Source organism: Pinus tabuliformis, chromosome 3_2 (assembly GCF_031772625.1).
Source record: "Pinus tabuliformis cultivar Carrire ecotype Pingquan chromosome 3_2, CPIR1, whole genome shotgun sequence".
Lineage (NCBI taxonomy): Eukaryota > Viridiplantae > Streptophyta > Pinopsida > Pinales > Pinaceae > Pinus > Pinus tabuliformis.
In genome coordinates this window covers 1,044,717,404-1,044,740,971 of record NC_142302.1, presented here as the reverse complement: position 1 = coordinate 1,044,740,971, position 23,568 = coordinate 1,044,717,404, and the positions used below count along the sequence as shown (strand labels likewise).

Genomic DNA, 23,568 nt, shown 5'->3' with positions numbered 1-23,568 from the left:
GGAGAATAACGGCTATTGGAAACCACCATTTAAATTCAATTAAAATGATTGGATTATAAAATCTACAATATAAATTATATTATTAATTAATATTTTTTTTTCTTTTTAAAAATTAATTAAAATTTATTTACAGTGTATTTTAATTTACATATGAATGATAAGTGGTGCTATTTTAATTTCATATATAATCCAAATTAAAATACATAATAATGAAATTTTGTAATGAAAATTAAGCCTTGGATGAACAAAGGCCATAAAAAGGCTTTTCAAAAGGCAATTATGAGTACATTTTCTCCAATGAAATCACAAATATTATCTTAAACAGTGGCACACAAGAAAACAAAAATGCAAATGGCAACAATAAAGCTTGTCAAAAACTAAGCCCTTGAATATTCTATAAAAGGAATATCCAACCAATCCACAAAACTGAACAAGACTGGTAAAATTGTAACAAAACTTTTCCACTAGTGCTTAGTCTAAAGAGCCCACAAATTAGCTCAGAAATAATGTAAATTCTAGCAAGATTATGACAAAATCCTACAGAAATTTTTGAAAATCCGGGTTACAACTATCAAACTTCAGGGTTTTGGGTGCCCAGGGGTTCTTGATGGTGTTGAATCCATTTCCACCATTCAAACACACCAACATTTTGAGTTTTTATTTTTTTTTACCAGAAATATATTGTCCGGACAAATTTGCGGCAATTTTGTAACCACAAACAAATTAGAATCATTCACGTCTTTCGCCAATAGATCCTAATACCCTAACATGCAAAACACAATTTTATTGGGCTTTTCTAACAAATTCCAGGGCGTGGGACATGCTTGAGTGCACAATAATGATAGAATGATTTGTTCTCATGGTGAGGGTGACACAGAAAAATAAGTTCTTAATTCTCCTTGAAAACAATGAGGAACTAATAAATCCAAGTGCCTCATACTGTTAGTATATTCACTAACATACTAAAGAAAATTTATATTTCCTCTCATTTCTTAGCAAATTCCAAAGACATTAAAATGTGTTTTGTAATTTGTCATTGAAAACAGTGAGGAACGAATAAATCCAAGTGCCTCATACTGTTAGTATATTCGCTAACATACTAAAGAAAATTTATATTTCCTCTCATTTCTCAACAAATTCCAAAGGCATTAAAATGTGTTTTGTAATTTGAGGTTATAAAAGTCGAACATTTCTTCCAATTTTTTCTCAAAAGGGGCAAACATGCATATGCTACACTAAAGTTGCTCTCCATATCAATACCTACCTATAATCTTCTTGTAAGAGACAATTCCGAATTCTTGGAAGAGACATTTCCGAATTCTAGATAATTCCATAAGCACTACCCTCTTTATAAAATTGTGGACACTTATTATAAGGATAGATCAGACTTCCCACAACCATCCTACAAATAATTCAAAATACAGTCAATAATTAGAAGGCAAAAACATCCCATTTATACTCCATCCTACAAACAATTCAAAACCATAAGCTTGTTGTAAGACAATAATCAAAATCAAGCCATCTATGGTAAAAGTAAGTTTATTGCATAAGAGGAATTCTATTAAGAAGGGTTATGGGGAAACAAAGCCAACAATGTAAAAGTGGAGAAAATGTTTCTAATTTTTATTCTATCAATGTCAATATTGAGCAGATCTTGAAAATATCAGGCCTCTTCAACTCCTGTCCCACACAATTTCCAAAAGACAGATAACGTTAAGTACTCTTGCATTTAGAAACTAAAGAGATGTACACAACACTTGTAGATGAATAATGCACAGTATAAACATTGTCAAAATAAGAATATCCAAATATGAAGTGTTTTTATGTCTTTGCAAAGAAATGAGTTCTCAAGTAGGCATAAAATTTTAAAACGCTTACAGCGAATCAATGACATCTCTACTTCAGCATACAAATGATATGTATGACATGTTACATGTAAAGACTTCTTTCATGACAAATTTTCGAAGTAATAACCGATATAACAAGGATCAACAAGATGCTAAACATAGCCAACCATCAATAATGAAACAGAAAATCATATTGATTATTAAGAATATATGAAAAGCATACTGATTATTAAGAATATATGTCTCGTAGTATTAATATCCCCAGAAAAGCTAATAAAACAGAACTGAGAAATATTGTCAGTTTGGTTACAATTATTTTCATGAAAAGTAGTAGATGCATACAACTAGGGAAGCTTATCAACAAATCCTTAATCCAAAACTTGTGCCTGGGTTCAATGAAGCATTACTACCAGCACTCGTAATCCTAAGTGGAAGAAACCCAGGTACCAAATACTATGTTGAAGCATTTCCCTGGATCAAAATCCTTGTTATTAAAGCAAAACAGACAACAACAACATTTTAGCCCACAAAATTGGCTTCCTTCACAACCCCAAGTAGAATTGCGAGTCCATGTGTATACTGAAAGTAGTCCTCTTGATATTATCAAAAGACAACTGAATAGATCCCTTGATTCTCACATCTGCAGTTCAAAATCTCCACTGTGATGACAATATTCTTGATAATCTTTGAAACCAGTGGTGAAACAAGGAACAAGGACACTAACGAACCTTCTTACACTGCACTTTTTTCATTAATCCACCCAATGTGAATATCTCCAGTTCAAAACTTACTGATCCACTTGAATAATTTTCTTGGTAATCTCCACCTCTGGATTTTGCTAAGCCTCTGCAGAATAAAAGCACTTTAAGACCATTCAAGCCAGCAAATTCCAGGTGAAATGTCAGATACGACAAATCAAGCTTTATCTAGATATATATTGCATAATGGTCATGAGGTAGACAAAGTCAAGGAAAATCCCATTGATTGTGCCTGGTCTGTAGGGCACTGATGGAAAATACTTATAGCTCGGACAAGGCCACAAAGCAAGCATAAGTTTTCGATAGAGAACATGAGCCAAGGTCAAAGCTTTGATGCATAACCATGAGTAACCATTACTCCAACCAACAAGCATTTCCTGATGGTATCCTGTTAAAACCACAAACAACTGTTAAAAGGAAACCTCTTCAACTCCTGTCCAACACCCGAAGCATCTATGGTCTACCCTTTTACCAAGCAAGATATCTAAGGTACATGCATATACAATCTACGATGCAAGATATATAATCTAATGAGAAATAGAGATGCAATGTCTGATTGTAATTTCAACAAGAAAAATTAATCACTTGGCAAATTCCATTCTTTGCACACAAAAATGTAGATAAGGAAAACTGAAAGCACTATCATCATATCAATGCACATACCGTTTCATTCCTAGAATTGGCTTCATAGAACCTGCGAATATCAACCAAAGTACCTTGTAGACCACAAACACTACTATTGTCGCTGTTTAGGAAAAAACACTTGACTTTGATGTTGTTTCTATTGTTATGCCTTGTATTGAAGCTACTGCTGATTCACATGTAATTGCTGATCTTGGCATATTGGCAGACTTGGAACCTGCTTGCCTGGAAAAGGAAATTTCACTGCAGCACTGATTAGATTGTCACTAGTAGGCAAAAGAGGATAGCCTGGTTGAGCTATACGTGAATCATTTCTCTCTCCATCATTTGATGGTGTGTATCCATCCAACCAGCTGTAGTCATCCATTTGGGGTTGTTCATTTCTCTGAACCATCTGTTCACTTACACAGGTGACTCCAGGATTAGAATGCAATAAATCAGCCAAGTTGGAACTGTCTGGAAATCTTGAAGGTACAGGACCAAAGCCAGGTGGAGGTCCAAAATGGCGAACATGTTTATTCACATGTCCTTTTTAATGCTTAGTTTAGGGGTGTTTGTCAGCTTGGTAGTTATACTAGTTTTGGTAGTTGGTGTATCAACCTTGGACAGTGTTGATGATTCAAAGTTTGTTACATGAGGTTCACTGGAGATTTTTGGTTGACCGATTTTTTCTTGAACCATGGGCAAGGAAATATCATTGGAAATTGGCTTGTCTGACATGCCAAAAACAACAATACTCATGGAGACTCCAAGTGGAGTTGATGAATACAAACTTTGAGAAGGAATCCAATTTGAATGTGTAGAAACAGACTCAACTTTTCCCAGAGTACTGGCAGGAAGCTCTGACTTTAACAAAGATCCATTTTCTTGAAAATGATGACCAAGATTCAAGTTCGTCATCCCATTAAAAACAAGTGCTTCATCATCTCTATACCATGCAGGATGGAGATGATTTATCTATTGAGAAGGCTATTGAATAAAATTTCCAAAGCCGGTGACACGTGCATGACTACTAAAAAATGGTGCAGTATAATTTTTCATACCCCAACTTTCAAGAAAATTGGTTAGCCCAACAATAGATGTTCCAATACTAGTTGACCAATGATCAGTAGAACTTGCAGAACTCTTAAATAATTTGGAAACTTCATGGGGAGTTGTATATTCCCCCAAAGAAAGTCTTTCCCAGTGGTCGATGTTGAAGAATACCCAAAAATCTGCATTGGAAAGTCAGTTGGAGGGGGTAAATTGGAGAAGCTTTACTGAGGTTCTTGAGGAAGACACAATGGAGTCAGATTCTGAATACTTGAAGATGAAACATGGTTCTGTTGTGAATTTGAAGCAATATTTAACTCTGAATGATTTTCTGTTGCATTGGGTTTAAAGACAATTACTTCATCTTCTTCTTCTTTATCTGAATCTTCCTTCACAGTAGTAACTCCTGAAGCACATAACACAAGTTTTTCAAATGAAGAAGCTTCTTTCTTTACACAATTGGATACAGTCTCTCGTAGAACATTATCAAATTTATTCATGGCATTAGAGACTTTAGGCTTGACAACTTCTGACTGGTCTTCAATATTGCATTCAGGAACCTCTCCAACAATACAAAACTTCATCAAGTCTGCATCAAAATATATTCCATACCTTCTATCTTCTACTGAATTTGCAACAGCCTTTGCAGCGGCTAGAATCCTTTGAACCTGAATGTTCTTTTCTTTCTTTCCAACAAATCCAATGTAAGAATGTCGCTTGGAAAAATCTAGAGAAATTTGTGTTGGGGCCAATGGCATAAATCCCCTCAGTTCAAAATCCTCCCATAATGCAACACCCCCTCCTCTCACTTCCTCCTGATTATACCTCTCAGGAGTAGTAAATGCAATCTCACCTTCCACCCTACTTCCATTGGAATCTTGGTGAAGACATTCAAATACCAAAAGTTTGTTAAGTAATATGACATAATGACTCCAAAAAGATGATCTTGCTCTGGCTTGCTTCTCTTTAACATCATTACATGTTACAATATCTGGTCTATGATCCAACCATTCCATAAAAACTAGTGTTCCTGGAAAAATGGACTAGAGGAAACATCATTTGGTTTCTCAGATTTACGAATTATGTGCCTCGCAAAGTCAAAAGCAATAGTAAAAGCACTTTGAAGCAAAACAAATCACTGCAAAATTTCCACATAAGATAGATTTTTTTTTAGTTTCACTAATATTATGAACTGTGAATATTAGAATTGACCCAATATGAAGAACCACAAGTTCAGTAAAAGTTGAGCCATTGACCAATGTATCCAAACCAATCCCCATCTTTGAGATGAGGTCAGGTTTGGTAAGCTCCCGAAATTCATTTATTGCAGAGGAAAAAACTTCATCAAATGTCTCAAAGCTGGCGATTAAAAATATTTGAAATTTATAAGTAAAGAGGCATCTATGAACTAGGAAAACACCAAACACAATGTCAAAACTGGCTTGAAAATTTGAAATCTTGAAACAGAGCATACCTTGTGCGTGTAAAGAGAATCCCATTAAGGCGAACGAAACAAATTCGAAAAGCCTTGTTAACCTCTGAAATATTAAGTTGTTTTCTCTTTGATATGGCTGCCCCTTGTTTCTGATCCTTAAGGGAAAACCTCCCATCCCCTCTCCCTCTTCCTCTCCCACCAGCACCTTTTGTAGGGGTCTTCTTGGTTACTGATACTTCCATCTCAGGAAGCAACTGAGAATAATGCTGACGATTCTGTAGAAACACAAATCAAACTAAATCCTCAATAGATGAAAGAAATGAGCAAGCAAAATGCTCTTAGCATACACTATGGAAGAATAAAGCCCAAACTAAAATTGGAAATTCTCATAAGATATCAATGGGCATGCACAAAATTGGCTCTAATAATAAAATGGTCAATGCAAGACAATCAACAATTTGTAAACCTGATGTACAATAATAAAATGTTTGATATGGAGAAAGATCCATCATCTCTGATTCATGCAGCAAACTATTGTTCTTGCAAGTTAAATAGTAACAATAATCTTCAAGAGACTAAAAATATAACACACTAAATGAACATACCACTGCCTACCATCACCCTTGAACACCTAAGTGAAGAGAAATACCATATAAAAATTATATTAATAGTAATCAGATTTACTTCATAGAAAAAAAGACGAATACCTTGTCAAATATAATAATCAAATTGTCTCTTGTTGTTGAGAATGGAATTTCAACTGCCAAGCTTCAAAAATACCAATAGACTGCAACAAGTTCATCTCCCATGTATGTTGTCAGTATTGCAAGATGGGAACTGAAAAACACAAAATGATACAAGTCAAGATGACAATGCTATAGATCAATGTTGGAAAATAGTTTGATACCAATCTGATTTAATAGTACAAAGATAAATTTATTTTAGAATAGGTGCTGTAGTAATATAACAATAATGCATCCATTTACTTCTCGCATCAAATTAGTAATTTAGTTTTCTCACTTTGGAGGCAGATTTAGATAAACTAAGACAGACTAATAAGAACACACCCATAAATTAAAATCAACTTGATGATGGCGATTTCCACTAGATGGCTAAAGTGGGGTATCCTGCACATAGTAGCTTGTTGCAACTGAAAAAGCACGGCCTGAAGATTCCCCTTCTCCATAAAGTTCCTTATAGCTCATTGTCTTTATGAGACACTAAATAATGAGCTTAGCATTTGAGAGAACCCTACTAAGACTACTTTCTAAAAAAGTCTGACTAATTATTGAGGTTTTATAAGGATTTTATAAGTCTCGGGGTCAATTTTACAAGCTTTCTTATGTTAGTCTAGCTTCGCACTAACTTGAAAATTTAGCAGGAGGAAAATGTAGCTAGAGTCAAATGGATAAAAGTTCTAGGGAAATTAAAGTATTTCACAAAATCAGTACAATTATCAGTAAAGGAAACTTCTTCCTTGGTTGGTGGCGCATGCAAGATATGAAATTTCACCCTATCTTGGTTTTCATTTTCACTTAGAAAAAGAATCAAGAAATTCAAATTTGTCTTAAAAGGTAAAACTAAGACCAAATGGAATAACAGAATGGAAAAATTTTGGTATTTTGGGTTTTCATAACAACCACAATGATAAGTCTAGCTTCTGCTCATCTGATGGGAAAATGGGAAAACCAATCTAGGATCAGAAAGATGGGCATCTCCTTTTTGAGCCCTTTTCCAAGAAGAACTTGTTCCTTGACAATCAAACATTTCAGAGACATCAGTAAGAAAGCAAATTCCAACATTGAATTGATTTGCAACAAGAGGGAAAACCCATCCACACTGTTATCACGAAGCCTCTTTTCAACCAAATCCATGTACTTTCCCTCCAGAGCCCTCAGCATGGCCCATGCCGGGAAATAACAAAGCCGGGGATTGGTCGCAGAGGGGTCGAAGTTCTTCCGCCCATACACCAAATCCAGCAACAGCATCCCGAAGTTGTAGACGTCACATTTCTTGGTGGCGATGGAGTGCTAAAGCCACTCAGGTGCTAGGTAACCAGGCGTCCCTCGCACCACCGTCATGACCTGCGTCATGTCGTCATTCAGGAGCTTCGACATGCCAAAGTCGGAGACCTTGGGATTAAATTTTGTGTTGAGCAGGATGTTCTGAGTCTTTATATCTAAATGCATCATGGGTTCTCTGCACTGCTCGTGCAGATAGGCTAGACCTCGGGCAGTTCCTACTGCCACATTGTAGTGCTTTTCCCACGTCAAACATCCTATGTCTTTGCCACTACTGCTGCTGCCCTGATACAAATGTAAGAATAATGATTTATCCAGAGGGCCATTATCCATGAGCTCATAAACTAGGAGCCTCTGGTAGGCATTGTTCTCCCCCTCCTTGAAGAGTTGCAGAGTGAGCTCTTATACAGAGAGACCTATTCATAATGCTTGAAATTGGAGTAAAATCAGAGGACGAAACAGGTGGTAAGGGTTCCAGGCTACAAAACCTCATTTGAATGTTCATATCATATTTCTAAGCTCTTCTCATAGCAATCCTCTCCTTCTTGTGAGCATTCTGGTGTCCTCTAGGTTTAGTGCCATAAACTCCACGAAGAATTCAAACTAAATCTCCGAGAACTCCGGCATAAAAGACTCTTGGAACTCTAGCATAAAAATGGTGTGCACAAATTTCAAGTGGAGAGCATAAGGGTGGCATAAATATTTGTTCACATATGTCAAACAAACTTGAGAAGTGTAGACTAAAACAATAGATCGACTTATTCAAAAGAAAAGCCTATCGGCCTAATTAATTAATATGATTTTGCAACTAAATTTAAAAAAATGTCATACAATGTACATGTTCATCTAATATGAAAACACAAAGTTACATATGTTAATTACAATACTAAGTAATATCAAGTGCAACTATAAATAATTCCAACCACATAAATTATATTATATAAAATGTCAAGTATTACAATATGAGTTTCCGACTTAATATTGGTTGGAGTACAATTTACACATGAAATATTGTTTCATCGCTTCAAAACATTATCATTGTGTTGCCAAGGCATTGCACGTGAATTCACCAACTCTGAAGACTTGACCATTAGTCTCTATGTGTGTGTCTTGTGTGGGATATTGACTCTATGGGTGCCATTAGACTAGTTCTCTTCTGGATCTCTTTAATTTGCATTTTTCAGTCTAGTGTTATTGTTCTCCTCTTTCTTCAATCCTTGCTTCTTACCATCAATATTGAGTTCCTTTTCTGAAAAAAAAAAGAAAGATACAATGCAGAGTATAAGACATGAAATTCGATGAACACTGAATATAAACCAAAGTAGACTATAAAGGATTTATACAATATATATGTGCACTCATCAATGATGGTATGTTGAATTTCAAGGATAGATGGTATGTACCTTGTATGGGCGACTTGAAGAAGCTCATAATGGATGAGTTTCATAAAATACCTTATTCAGGTCATCCTAGTTATTAGAAAATGATAACATCCATGAATAAAAAGTATTATTGGCAGGACATGAAGAAGGAAGTTGTTTATTACATTGTTTGGTGCCTGGAATGTCAAAAATTAGAGTCGAATGCAGGCACCCATCGAGATTACTACAACCAGTTCTAGTTCCTAAGTGGATATGGGAATTCATACCTATGGACTTAATTACAAGATTGCCAAGAATTTCCAAGTAACATGATTCCATTATGGTAGTAGTAGACAAGTTGAGTAAGGAAACTCATTTCATAGTTGTCAAGTCCACCCACAAGGAAATTGACATAGCTTAGATCTTCATGAAAAAGATAGTTAGATTGCATAACATACCCAAGAAGATAATTTCAGATTAGGATGCCAAGTTCACTTTAAATTTTTGGAAGGAATTGTTTTCTACTTTTAGAACCCATCTAGCCTTTAGTACAACATATCATCCTCAGATTGATGGAAAAACTAAAAGAGTGAACAAAGTTTTAGAGGACATGTTGAGGATGTATGTCATGCATCAACCAAAGAGGTGGGAAGAGTTCCTTCCATTAGTTGAATTTTCATACAACAATGGGTATCAAGAGTCACTAAAGATGAGCCCTTTTGAGGCTTTTTATGGTAGAAAATGTGACACTCTCATTAGCTAGGATGATCTAGTAAAAATGGTAGTTCTTGGACCTAATATGCAAAAGGAAATGGAGCAGGAAGTAATTACTATCATGAAATGAAGCTCATGATATGAAAAATAGTTATGCAAATCAACAGAGAATGCACAAGGAATTCCAAGTGGGAGAGTATGTGTATATTCACATCAAACCAAGGAAGAGTTCACTGAGTGTGGGGGCTTGTGCTAAGTAGGCACCTAGGTTTTGTGGACCATTTTAGATTTTGGAAAGAGTTGGGCTAGTGGCTTATATATTGGCCTTACCGCCAACAATGAAAGCACATGATATTTTTCACATTCCCTTGCTTAAGAAGTATGTACGTGAAACTGATAGTATCTTGGATTGGTCTGTGATACAAGTGGAATGTGAGGGAGAATTCCAACTAGAACCTATATACACTAGAGGTAGATCACACTTTGGAATTAAGTAATAGAGCAGGTCAAGGTGCAAGGGCACTTTGGACCAGATGAATCCACCCAAGAAATGGCAAATCAATTGTGGGTACTTTACCCATTTTTGTTCATTGTATAAATGAATGTAAGAGCTACAAATATAAAACTCATTATTTAGAATTTTGTTTTTTTGTTTATAAAACACCAAGGAAGGTGTTCCATTAAGGGGGTGGGGTCTGTACTAAGCCTTTTTGTTGCACCTCGTGTATGTAAATGTCATTGTGTGATTTTTATTTTGTAAGAATATGTAAATATATGAAAAATTGAATTAAATTGTAGGTTCATATCTTATGAAAATTGTTGTAAATTGTAAATCTCTACAAAATTGTCCTTGTTGATGATTCCCAGAGTATAAATCCAATTATTGACTCTTAACTCAATATATTAATAATTGCATGACAAAATCCTTATGAATTGAGTTGAAAAATAATTTCTCCTATCAAAGGCCAATGTTTAGGCCTTGGCCATCGCCTTTAGAAAATTATTCAAATCTCAATTCTACTTTGTTTCTTCATGCATTGGAGTAATTCAGTGATCTTGGGTCTAGAGCCGACACAAAGTGGTCACTTGAGCAACGACCCAAATATCATCTAAGGTTGGATATACCTCATTAAATGTTTTTTGCATCCAATGATCTGAGGGATCCAGAGGTTGGAAATGGCCAACACTTAAGAAAATATTAGATCATATGGGGTTAGATCTCCCTCTTCACAATCCTGTCACATTTGGTGATTTGGGGGGTCGAGGGGTTATTAGAGGCCCATACTATGCGGAGGATCATATGTCATCTAGGGTTGAAAACCCCATTCCATGCATCATCTGCATCCAAGGTATGGGCTTTAGAGGTGGTAAGAGCCATCATGACCATGAAAAGGCCAAATGATTGTGAGCCAGATTGACCTTAACATAGTTGCATCTAAAGATTTGGCTCTAGGGGGTGGTAAGAAAAAATATAACGTTAATATAGTAGCAGTTTGGATTTTGATCAAAATTGAATATAATAGTGAAATCACACAAAGCACCAAGGGGGAGGACTTGATGGTCCTCACACCTAAGATAACATGGGCTAGACTAGGGCCTCATGGATGTTGCATGGTGGTAGAATGATGTGACTTTCTCCTTCATTGATGTGGTAGTGCCATGGTGGATATGACCTAAATGTCGGTGATGTGGTTCTACCACATGGAAATGCCCTAGATGTTGGTGACATGACAGTGCCATGTGGACAAGTATTAGATTCAAAGATTCATGGGTTTAAGATGATGAAGGGTAAGATTACGTTGTAACACTAGATCGGTTACAAATTGGATATAATGGGAAAATGCCACAAAGTATGATGGGGTATGGCTTGGTGGGGCCTATGCCTTAGTTGACATGGCAGTGCCACGTGTATTTGATAGGGACCACATGGATGCCATGCAAGAGCCCATTAATGGCATGGACCCAATAATGTTGACATGGTAGTGCCACGTGGGCCACACATGGATGACATGTGGTAGCGCTTGATGATGTGGACACAAGTTATGTTGACTTGGAAATTCTGCGTGGGCCAAATAGGGACCACTTGGATGTTACACGGTAGCACCATTCTAACGTGGCCTAATATGATTGACTAAAATTCGGAAAGGCATAAATTTTGATCTAGGAGTCGGATTTAGGTAAAATTTATATCCTCAGAAAGATCTCAATGAAATGAACGTGATGGTTGAAATTTTTTATTTTTATTTTTGAGATTTGAAGACTTCATAAAAAGAGGATTTTGTAACCCCGTCTTCATAATAGAAATTGGAGATCGGGTCAAATGAATAGGTAACATTTCTTGCAACCCAAGATAGTACAAGGGGATGGGAGGGAGTGTTACATGACCCTAGTACCAAATCAATGTAATGGTGTACTAAAAAATGCAATGATATTCCTTGTGGATCTTTGAATATATCACTACACTATTTTAGAGTTTCATCCAATTATCAACAATATTGTTTCCAAGCATCTCATTCCTTTCTTGTTGAAAACACACATCTCCCAAATTCACATTGTTCTCTTGCATCCATGATAGTGTTGAGAACATATTGTTATGAATGTGTAATTATCTTCCATGATTGTTGGGAAGAGACAATTTGTAGTTTTGGAAAGGTGTACACTTAAGCATTAACTAATACATCCACATGAAGTTGTGCATATTACTTCTTATGTTAATTCCAAAATTTATGGTTTCCCCAAACTAACATCACATGCTTCCATAAATGTAATATTCCATGGGATTTCATCTCACTTTTGAATTGTGTACAAAACAAAACATTATTTCTTAACAATCACTCCCTTCCATTTAACAAGGTGAGGACATTATGGGCGATTATTAATGTTTAGCCTTAATATCTTCACTACATCAACATAAACAATGTTATTCATACTCCTACTAACAATGATAATATGGACGTGGTTTTTTGATTCAATCTTAAGTTGGTGTAAAACATTAACCTACCTCTCTTCTTCCTCATTTAGAGTAGCAATACACAATTGCATAACTTTCTCTTCTACTTTTGCTTATTGAGTTGTGTCAATGGAATTTATATATGGAACTATCAAAGGGACACAAGTGTTTCTTGCTAGATGAGTTTGGGAATATGGATCGATGATGACAACTTGACATTTATCCATCACCAGCTTTGTCACCTACATTCTTTATTGGAATAGGACTATGTGTTGCAATGTTCACATGACTTCCTTGAATATGACTTCTTGGAACTAATAAAAGAATGAAATCTTTACATATATTGATTTGAGTTCTAATTTAACTTCCCTTTACTTCTCTCCTTGTCACCAATAAGTTTCTAGCAGGGAAATTTCTAACTCATTGACTTATGTTGATTTTTCTCCTTTATCAATGCTATTCTTCAAATTATGCATTATTTTCATGGTGAAACAATAAGAATATTCCTACATATTATCAACAAAGAATAAATTGTTTGTCCATATATTTAATTGATGTCAATTTATAATTTTTCTATTTCTCTAGGCCCCTAGTATCCCATTTGACAATTGTTCTGTAAAACTCTACATTGTAGTTTGAAACCTAGTGGCCTTACTTGTGGTTCAATTATTATGACTACATATACTTATCATGGCATATGTCTAATATGCATGGCCATGGGGTATAAGTCATCCTTCATGGTTGGTTTGAGGCCTTTCCACATGGCCATGGTATCACTCACATCTTTCCTCTACTATGAAAAGGATTACCACCAACAAAGTGCATTTGAAGAAAATTTAATAGTAGAAACTGAAAGTTTCTCCTCGTTAGATAAGTTGTTCATAGAAAACTAACACTCTATTTATTAGGTACACACCTAAAGTAGTATCATCAATGGTGTAATTATCAATTTGACGAGGATGTTGATGTCAAAATGATAACTCTAACCTTAAATACTCAATATTTTTAGTCAAAATAACCAAAATCTACCCCTAAATAATAAAATGGTGCTGGCATAATCTCCCTTTTTTGAGGTTAGAATTACAACAATTTTCCACCATGGTCTTAAATCTTGTAAAGTTGCAAACACAAATCTTAAAATTGATCCCCAAATCAAAATTGTGCTTCCAACATAATCTCTCATTTTTGTCATGTTAAAATTACAACCTTGCTTGAAGTCATGGTCTTGACAACTAGTATTGTTCCAAATAAAACCTTGAAATTGACCCTTAAAACTAAAGTTACTACTAGTCGTAACACTTTTTTTTTCTACATTAACATTACAACTTGTTTGAAACCATGACCTCAACAAATAGTAACATTGCAAAATGAAACCTTAAGATGACCCTTTGAATTGAGACATAGTCATATAAATAATACATTAATTTTTTTTATTGGGAATAATACCATAATTTGAAAAATGAAAATAAAAAATAAAAAATTAATTAATTAAAACAAATGAATTTTATTAAATAAAAATTATAACATAAATAAAATTAAATTAAAGTTAAAAATAAACCCCAAAAAAATAATTTTTTTTTTATGAAATAATTACAAAATAAAAAACAAAACATTGAAAAATAAATTGGGCCTGGAGTATGCTTAAAAACTATTTATGTTTGGCTAAGAGGTTGTTTTCCTTGAGCATAAGGAAATAGGTTAACGCCCTAAGACCTAGAGGCATCTGGCAGTGTTGAAAATCCGCCCTTGGAAACCACCAACAGGGTAATTCCAGGTGGCATGGTTTTCCTTGAATAATAGTAATGAGTCAACTTGCATTCATAGATAACAACTAGTGATGACTATCCCCACTGCTAGTTTGACAAAAAAAATAACTAAAAATAAATATATAAATTACATTTGGAAAGTTCAACACTTCCATGTCAGTGCCCACAAGGCTACGACTCCCATTGAGCAACAACCCCATGAGCACTAGGGGTGGGGCATCGTGGTGGAGGAGGCTCTTTAATGTATTTTTAATAGTTTTATGGGAAAGGGAGACCCCATATCGATCCCCCATTTTACTTAAATTGAAATGGAGTGGGGTGTAGATGGAATAAGATCAGTTAACCATGCAATATGGAATTGGCTGCCTAATATTGAACAATTCATGTTTGAATTGGGAAGTGTCTAAAGACTCATGAAATTGTCTTTTATGAAAAAGTGTAGCTTATCTATCTATTGTGAGCCCTGCAACCTATGCTCACTAATAAGGATGTTAAATTGAAATCAAGGATGTTGTAATTTGAGAAGGGGTTCTGATATTGGATGCCTCAAAGTGTTGTATCAGAATCTCAATATCCTTGGCAAACATTAATGACCATGCACTAAGATAATCATTGGCTTAGTGCATGGCACTGTTATCAATGCATGGTTATGCATGGATTGTAAATTTCATGAAAGGTGAGTTAACTGTTACCTTCTTCGAGCTCTGTTATTATTTGTACTCAGTCCTATGCTAAAGTTGAGGTGACAACTATTTATACAATGCATTGTACATGTAAATCAATGCTCAATTTGAATTTGAATATGAATTTTGAATTTAAGCAGGAGTACATGCCATTTCATTGCTTGGAGAAGACACATTTTCTAAACTAATGTCATTTCAACTTCCATTGCCAAATCCCTTAACATGAATGATGGTTGCAAGTTTCCCTATACACATGGAACCACACAAATGGTAAATTGGTTTGGATCTCTTCTTCAAAGAGCCACACTCAGTTGTTTGTTCATTGAGTTTCTTATGACTAGAAGAAGGGTGTGGGGTATATGTGGCCAGAAAAATGTTTGGTAGCCCTACACATCAATATCGAGTTTGTGTTAGATGGTGGGTGTTGAAGTTAATGAAAACCATCTCTTGATCTGCAAAAATTTGTAAATGTTATAAAAGAATTAGAGAATGGAGTATATGTTCACGTGAATACAATGCAGTTGAATGAGAAACTGTATGTGCTTACATTGAAGCAACATTTACAGTATTGGCCAACATGGGAATTGAAGTTTGACACAATTACCACAAAATGGAGTTAGAGAACCATAAAATATTCGAGTGATACTTTTAGAGGTGGCATCCTTACTTTCAATAGGATAGTGCATGTATAAAACTTTCAGGTCAACGATTGGTTATGTTTACGTCATAGTGATAGAAAGGTGCAGAGTAATTTTGGTTGTGGGAGTCCCTAGACAATAAATTGGTAACTAAATCTATGGAAATTTAGGAATTGAGCCTTCTAATACATATTTGTTTTGAACAATCTATTTTCATATGTTGCATGATACATTTATATATATATATATATATTTATTTATTGAACTGTCAATTTGCAATTTTAAATTATAATCATGTTGTCACTTCACTTGCAAAAGTAAGCCCCATTGTTTTGACTTAGAACCAAGTAGCATGCATCGAGCAAAAAGAGATTAAGCTAGGGCAGCTACAGGAGATTAGATAGCACTCACCGATAGGAATGCAGGAGGGATTCCAAAGGAAACAACCTTGGAAGTATTTGATTGGTTTTTAATTAGATGAAAATGTGTTCAATGATATTTGATTAAAATGAATGGAATCATATATATAATTTATATTATTTAATAATATATTTTTACAATTATTATTATTATGCGTTATATATATATATATATATATCTATATATATATAAACTTATATAAACTAAGTTATGTATTTATTAGGTATTAATATTTTATATATTTTTTGAAATTTGTTATTTATTATTTATGATATTTTAATTATTTAAACTAATTCATTAAAATATAAAACAGTATACTTACTAAAATAAATCAAATTTTAAAGTTTTAATTTAATTATATTTGATTTTGGCTCCCTTCGAAACTTTGAAGAGGATAAAACTTAGTTTTTTTCTTTTCAAAACAAATCATTAAATTAATACTAAGTCTATGTTGGTATGTAATAGAAAAGCCCAGAGAGAATTACAATTTTCCAACGGATACATATTCTGCTAGAGAAAGCATAGACATACACTTAAGAGCTTCGTCTAAAAACTTATTGTAAACATACAATATATGAACTAGATATCAACTATAAATCTAACAAAATCTCACCCCCATCCCCTGCACAAAAAAGAAGACAACTTTATAGTAAACAACCATTCCTCAAGCTGGAGGATCTATTGACATCTTGTTTGACGTGGCTCCAAAACTACCACTTATTGAGTTGTGTTGGTATTCTTCATTCTGATAGGCTTAGAGATCGACAATCTAAAAACATAATGATTCATTTTCATCTTCTCGCTGGTTAAAATGGGTTTTGAGTTGTTACACTTCGTCCATGAGGAAGAGAATCGAATTATGATGCTAAATATGCTTTTGAAAATCATTATCTACTGCATGATGGTCAATCATAGGGTGAGTACAAGAACCAAAAACATTGGTGCCTCTTGGGGTTGTAGGGGCAGAGCCAAAATGATCCATGCTTCTAGTTGTGTAGAAGAAGGAGCATTGAGTCAAGGAGAACGTGCTTCTAGAGAAAAAAGGAGTGGGACTACAATTACAAGTAGAGGGGAGGGGAAACTTGACATTCAGAGAGCGCAAAGGGAGGAGGGCTACATAGGAAGGAGAGAGAGGATAAGAATGAAAAGATTTCTAGGGAAGGCACTGAATTATATACGCTCCAAGAAATCAGCCAAAGCAAGGAGGCACATTGATCCAATTGAAGAAAACCAAGTGTGCTAGTGAGAGAATTCAAATTAGTGTGTAGAGGGTTAATACAGGCACGTGGTTTCACTTTTAGCTAACTTTCTAACTTTGAGGCCACTGAAATTTTTTAAAGAAATGATTGTGACATTAAAATGTACCAGGGAGTCCCATACTACTAAAGAGGGGATTGTTGAAATGGAAAGTTGAGATGACTTGTACTACTTTGTCACCATGCAACGTCCAAAATTATGTCCTTTATTTTGAAGAACCACACGAACTAGTAAAACCAAAGCCTAAGATGACATATGATACTTAGGAATGGTGAGGAATATTTTTGCAACATAGAGGAGATGAGGCAAGGAGGGGATCCAAAACCATTCACCTCTGTGACAAGTAGCAAAAATATGAGTCTGCCACCCACCAAGAAGATTGCCTTACCCCAACTGCTAGAAAGGAAATTTTCCTGGAATTTATCCAAATGAATTCATGTGTGATTATAAACATGAAGGTAATAATTTCTCATGTTTGAGCATTCGATTAATCCTTAAATTGCAATAAATTGCCCATCCTTGTGATCCTCCTAGAAGCTCAAGCGAGGATTAAATTTCCAGCAAAGAACAAGTAGTTCGTAGGAGATCCACCTACATGAAGAGGGAAGGTGCATGTCTAGCACACATACTAACATCCAAATCAACCTTCGTGACTACACTATGACACTAGATGGTATGAAGTCACCCTCTACAGCAAGATGGGACAAAAATTTAAGTCAGTGGGGTCAACTTAATAGTGCATTCTTGTTGCACATAATAATTTATCTTTATATTGAGGGGATGACAGAATTCACCTAGATAGAGCTTAATGGAATTATTTTCATGCCAGGGACCCAATTAATCACTGATTTCCCTACTGCAAGGAGGCACACTTGATTTTCTAGAGCATCCATTGTTATATTTTGACATCTCAGAATGTGGAAATATGACTTTGTAGAAAAATATACCAGCAAATTGATGATCCTCGATAGGAGGTTAAGATAGTTGTTTTCTGGAGAGGATCCCTCTAGGGGATGTTGAGTAATGATGAGGGAGTCTCCAATGATCACAATTTTAGAAACATCCCTCTCTTGGGATAATAGGAGGCCAAGATAGAGGGCATAAATTGTTTCCACATTATTCATTCTCTGTCCTAATCCCCATGTGTACTGGACTTATTCTTTTCCATCGAAACCCAAAAGGATCCCTCCCCCTCCTACCACCCTTGGTTTTTTCTTCGAGGTGCCATCAAAGAAAAGAATCCATTTCTCCTACGAGTGTTTCCATACTTCAAAGTGATCATCCGAGAGGCAAAGTTTCTAGGATGCTTCAGTAGAGTGATTTGATGTAAATTGAAAGTGGAGGCATCCCAAAGGATCATGAAGTGAGTCTATCCACCGGGTTTTAGTATAACCTAGACCGAGGTCGTGATATTTCAATTTAGATCTATTGTATTCGAGATAAGGAGAGAGGTATTTCATGGCTATAATTCTAGGAGAATATGATATGTTTTTGAAGATGACATTATTACAAGACAACTAGATTTGCTAGTAGCTATACTTCTGAAGGGAGGACCAAATCCATTTAAATAGAGGCTTCTCAGAGAGGGAGTTAGAGTACTATCTATACCAAGTGGAAAAAATAACCAAATGTTATAGGGAATAACTAGCATGGGAAAAAGGGGGCCTAGAGTACAAGACCATACTTTAGATGTGAAGGAGCAAGACAATAACATATGGGTGATAGCAATGAACACTTTGATGGGCCATGGATACCTATTTTTTGGATATTTTCTAAAGTAAAGATATTTTTATGAGTGAGGAGCCAACATAAAATGTTGACCTTATGGATAACATTGTTCAACCACAAAATTTTCCAAATAGAGTATTTAGGGGGGATCCTTTCAAAAAAGAGAAGCTCTTCATACCCAACTCAAACTGTATAATAATGAGATTTCCATCCCAACTTGTCCTCGAGATACATATTCAAAGGAACACATCCAACCTACCCCTCCTTAAGATTATTCACTAGCCTACTGAGATTGGAAAAAATGCTGCTTAGATTCCAACCAATCCGGGACCCATAGCTATTCTATTGAGAGATTTGGGCTAGTGATGAAATCTCAACATTGGAGAAGTACTGTTGGAGATGCCTCAAATCATCAATATTGTGAAGAGGAAGGAGTTTCAATATGGAGTTGTTTTAGAGGTGTTTCCATTTCCTAGAATCCAAATGAGGTTATTGTTAACCAAACCGATCGTAGAAGAAATAAGTTTCAATACAGGGGAGGGAGGTCTAGGTGGGTAGGGAAAATCAGCCCCATTGATTCTATCTTGTAGCACATATTTAGATGTAAGAACTTGTGCCCACCAAGCATCCAAATTAACCTTGAGATTCCATGCCAATTTAGCTCACATTTCTTGATTCATCAAGGTTGGGTTTGTTATTCCAAGTTCGCCATGTTCTCTAGGAGCACGAATGGTTGCCTAGTTGACGAGATGGAACTTCTTAGTAGAAGCCTTACTACCTTCCCAAAGAAAATTTCATATCATATTTCCAAGAGAAAGTAGAATTTGCAGGGGGGGAAATAAGGTTGAAAAATTGGAACAATGGAAGAGCTGACAGAATTGACTTGATAAGAACATTGCGACAAGAAAGAGTAACTCGTTTGGCTCCCAAGGAATCTAGTTTACATTTTAGTCTAGAAAGAACAATATTCCAAGCCTGAGGGGAGTGATTTTTGAGGAAAATAGGGATTCGAAAATACTTAAATTCTTTCCAAATTTTTACTAAATTAAAGACAAAAGCCATCCCGATTTGGAGTCTCGTAGCTGTTGAAATATTCCAAGTATAAATTTGGGACTTGGATGAGTTAGCTAATCCTCCAGAAGCTTCAAGGAAATTATCAAGAACAATGTTAAATTATTTGGAAAGGGAAATAGAGGCCCCTCTAAGAAGAATGGTATCATCAACAAACTGTGAGTGGTTTATACTTTTGATAGGAGGAGAAAAATGAAGGCTTGTAAGGTGACCAGGTATACACTCATGTTGTAAGTGCCTACTCAAAGTATCAGCTAGTAGGATATATAAAAAATGTGAGAGTGGGAACCCTTGCCTAAGACCATGATAAGCTTGGAAGAATCTAGTAACTCTTCCATTTATGAGGGGCCTCTATCCAAGGGGAACCAATACATAAAACAACTCACTGTATAAAGATATTTTCACACCCCAATCTTTGTAATACATGATATAGAAATCTATGTTGAACTCTATCAAGGGCATTAGCCATAATAGGTTTGATGGACATTCGTTTGTCCCCTTTGGAGTGTCTGGAGATGATAATTTCATATACGAGGATGATATTGTCGAAGATTTGACTTCTTGGTACAAAACCCCCTTGGTTCTCTGAGATGATAGAAGGACGAGGCACCTTAAGTCGTTCAACTAAAATTATAGAGATAACTTTGTAGGACACATTCTATAAAGGGATTAGTTTAATTCTGCTGAAGGATGATGGATTGATTTCTTTTGGGACCAGAGCTAGAAAATATGAGTTTATTCCACCTCCAATGCATCAATTCTTTAGAGAATTCCCAATCATTCGAAATATGTCTCTCTTAATTATTCCAAAAAGTGTTGATAAAATCGAGTGGAAAAGAAATCTGGCCCCGAAGCTTTATCCAGGTGGAATGAGAAGACAATTTTATGGATCTCTTCTTCAGTAGGGGGGATAATAAGGTGCTTGTTCATATCTATCATGATTAACTGGGGGATTTGCTTCAAAATGTATTCCTTGACCACCGTAGAAGGGGGATCCCTTAGAGAATATATGATATTGAAGTGTACTGATTCTTCTTCTTTGATTTTTTGGAAGTCTTCAATATTTTTACCATTCACCATTATGTCATGAGTAGTTTTTTTCCTTTCCCGATTTTTGGCTTGTTTATGATTTTTTTTTTTGTTGCGATCTCCAACTTAGAGGCACACACCTGAATAGTTGAGTCTTCAATGCTCTTTTCTTCCTTCAATAGAAAATGATATTTGTCAAACAATGATTGATCTTTGTTGGGACAGGGTCCCCTGGGTTAGTTTTGGGGTTAAAAACCCAAGTTTTGATGTAAATTTTGTAAAAAGAAATAAAGTCATCGCGATTTGTGGATGCAGAGTGCGTAGATGGTTAGGAGTCAAAGGGGTTTTAGCCCCTTGATTATGTAAAAGATGAGTCAATTTTGAGATCCACCCATGGTTTGCGGACCATGGGATTATACATAAAAAGCTATAAATAGGTGTGTCTTAGAGAGTCAAAAGGGGAGGGAAAAATGTCAGAGGGAGGAAAAGAGGGAAAGTAAGTAGTGTGTAGATAGAAGGGAAAAGGCTCTGCAGTTGAGTGCGTGGAGGCCTAGAGTAGTGTCTGTAGCTGAGTGCGCGGACCCCTGTAGCTGAGTGCGCAGGGCAGTTTTGAGTTTGTAATACCATATTGAAGATCAATATAGAACACTGTTGAAGAATCTCTGTGTTTATCTGTTTACTTTTGTTATTAATGTTTGCGATATATGCTGTGATGGAATAATGTACTTAAGAAATATCGATCTATTGATGCGTGACTCTGCGAGATAAGTCTTGTTAACTATACACAATGCATGTTAAGTACTTTCGCAAAGATTATAATACATTATGTTAAGTTTCTTAAATACTCAATTAGATCTGCACGAGCGTAGATCTAGGGCTATTTTCTGATGTGCATAAGTGGATGATTCAACTGTTAAGGGTCTGCAAAGAACTATCATATAACTTCGTGAAGGTCTCGAGGCCATTTAATGGACGTTGCAACATCGAGCCCTCAGGGCTTATAAGTCTACGTGAAGGCAGATCTAGGTCAATAAAATACATCACACTGATCTCTCGACGCAGAAACTTGGTTCCAGCATCCCCCCATACTACTTCGGGTGAGACTTCAGCCTGTGCTACGCGGGTTGATGCCGGAAGGGCCAGTAGTGTAGGGATTTGTTTGGCACAATTAACTCTGAACATGGGTTAGGACCCCCTAAGTTAACAAATAGTTTGTTGTCAGGAGCGGGATCTGCTTAAGGAGATGTGTGATGTCGCATCAGTGGAATCTGACCAAGAAGGAAATTGAGAAGTGGTTGGATAGAAAAATTCACAAATTCGCTGCGCAAGAGAACATGAATCTACGCCTGTCAAAGGAGCAGTGGTTGGATAGATATTTGTATACGGAAATACACAAAAGTTTCTTTTGCACCTTCCTGATCGAATTATACGAGTGGATAACTAAGTTGGTAGACGACTAAGGGAGGTGGAAGCTTGACGGTCCAATAGTGTGGACTCCATAGATAGTGTGAATATTGGAAGCTTCTGGAGACAAGATTGTGCGCATTGTCGACCACTGGCTCAATCGAGTTATAGGAGGATTTTCTACAGAGTTCGCGTTGATACCTTAGTTAGCTACAGTGAAGCTGAGCGACGCTTTTTCAAGGGACCATGAGGTAAGTACATAAGATCTTTGAATACCTGGATTAAGATGCTCTTGTGTGAAAAATTGGTTATGCCAGTGCCTTGATGTTCATAGCTATGTGAAGTGGAAATCTCTTCAAAGATCGAGAGAAAACATGTCCTGAATATAGTCTGTTGATCGGACTACCCTCAAGCGATGATGAGGGAGCAGTACAGGCTTCACCGCAGAGTGTTGTTCAGTTGATAAGATAGGGTTTTTCGCAAATACATCAACCATCCACTCCACCTCTGCCTCCACCTCCACTGCACACACCTTCGCCCACACCTCCACCACCACCACCACCATCCAACATGTCAAATACAATGAAGTTTCCATTTTTCAAGGGCATAGGAAGTGAGGATGTAGATCAATTCTGGTTTGTTGCGAATGTTGTGTGGACAATGCAACAGATTACTGATGATAATATAAAGAAGGTGTAGTTGGTTACCGCTCTACAGGATCGCGTGCTAACATGGTACATTAAGTACTACATTGATAATCATTTGGCATCATTAGCAGACACTAAGGCCGCTTTGAACAAAGAATTTAGTAA

The 23,568-nt window shown here is 35.9% G+C and overlaps 1 long non-coding RNA gene and 1 pseudogene across 1 annotated transcript; both read right to left on the bottom strand.

The window, feature by feature from the left end:
* Positions 1–2,626: 2,626 nt before the first annotated feature.
* On the bottom strand, positions 2,627–3,336 carry LOC149184172 (uncharacterized). The gene is made up of 2 exons (XR_016257755.1): positions 3,269–3,336; positions 2,627–2,993 (listed from the first exon to the last, which is right to left on the bottom strand). It is a non-coding gene; the product is annotated as an uncharacterized LOC149184172 (long non-coding RNA).
* Positions 3,337–4,503: 1,167 nt separating this feature from the next.
* Positions 4,504–6,919, bottom strand: LOC149184171 (nonsense-mediated mRNA decay factor SMG7-like; annotated as a pseudogene).
* Between the last annotated feature and the right edge of the window lie 16,649 nt (positions 6,920–23,568).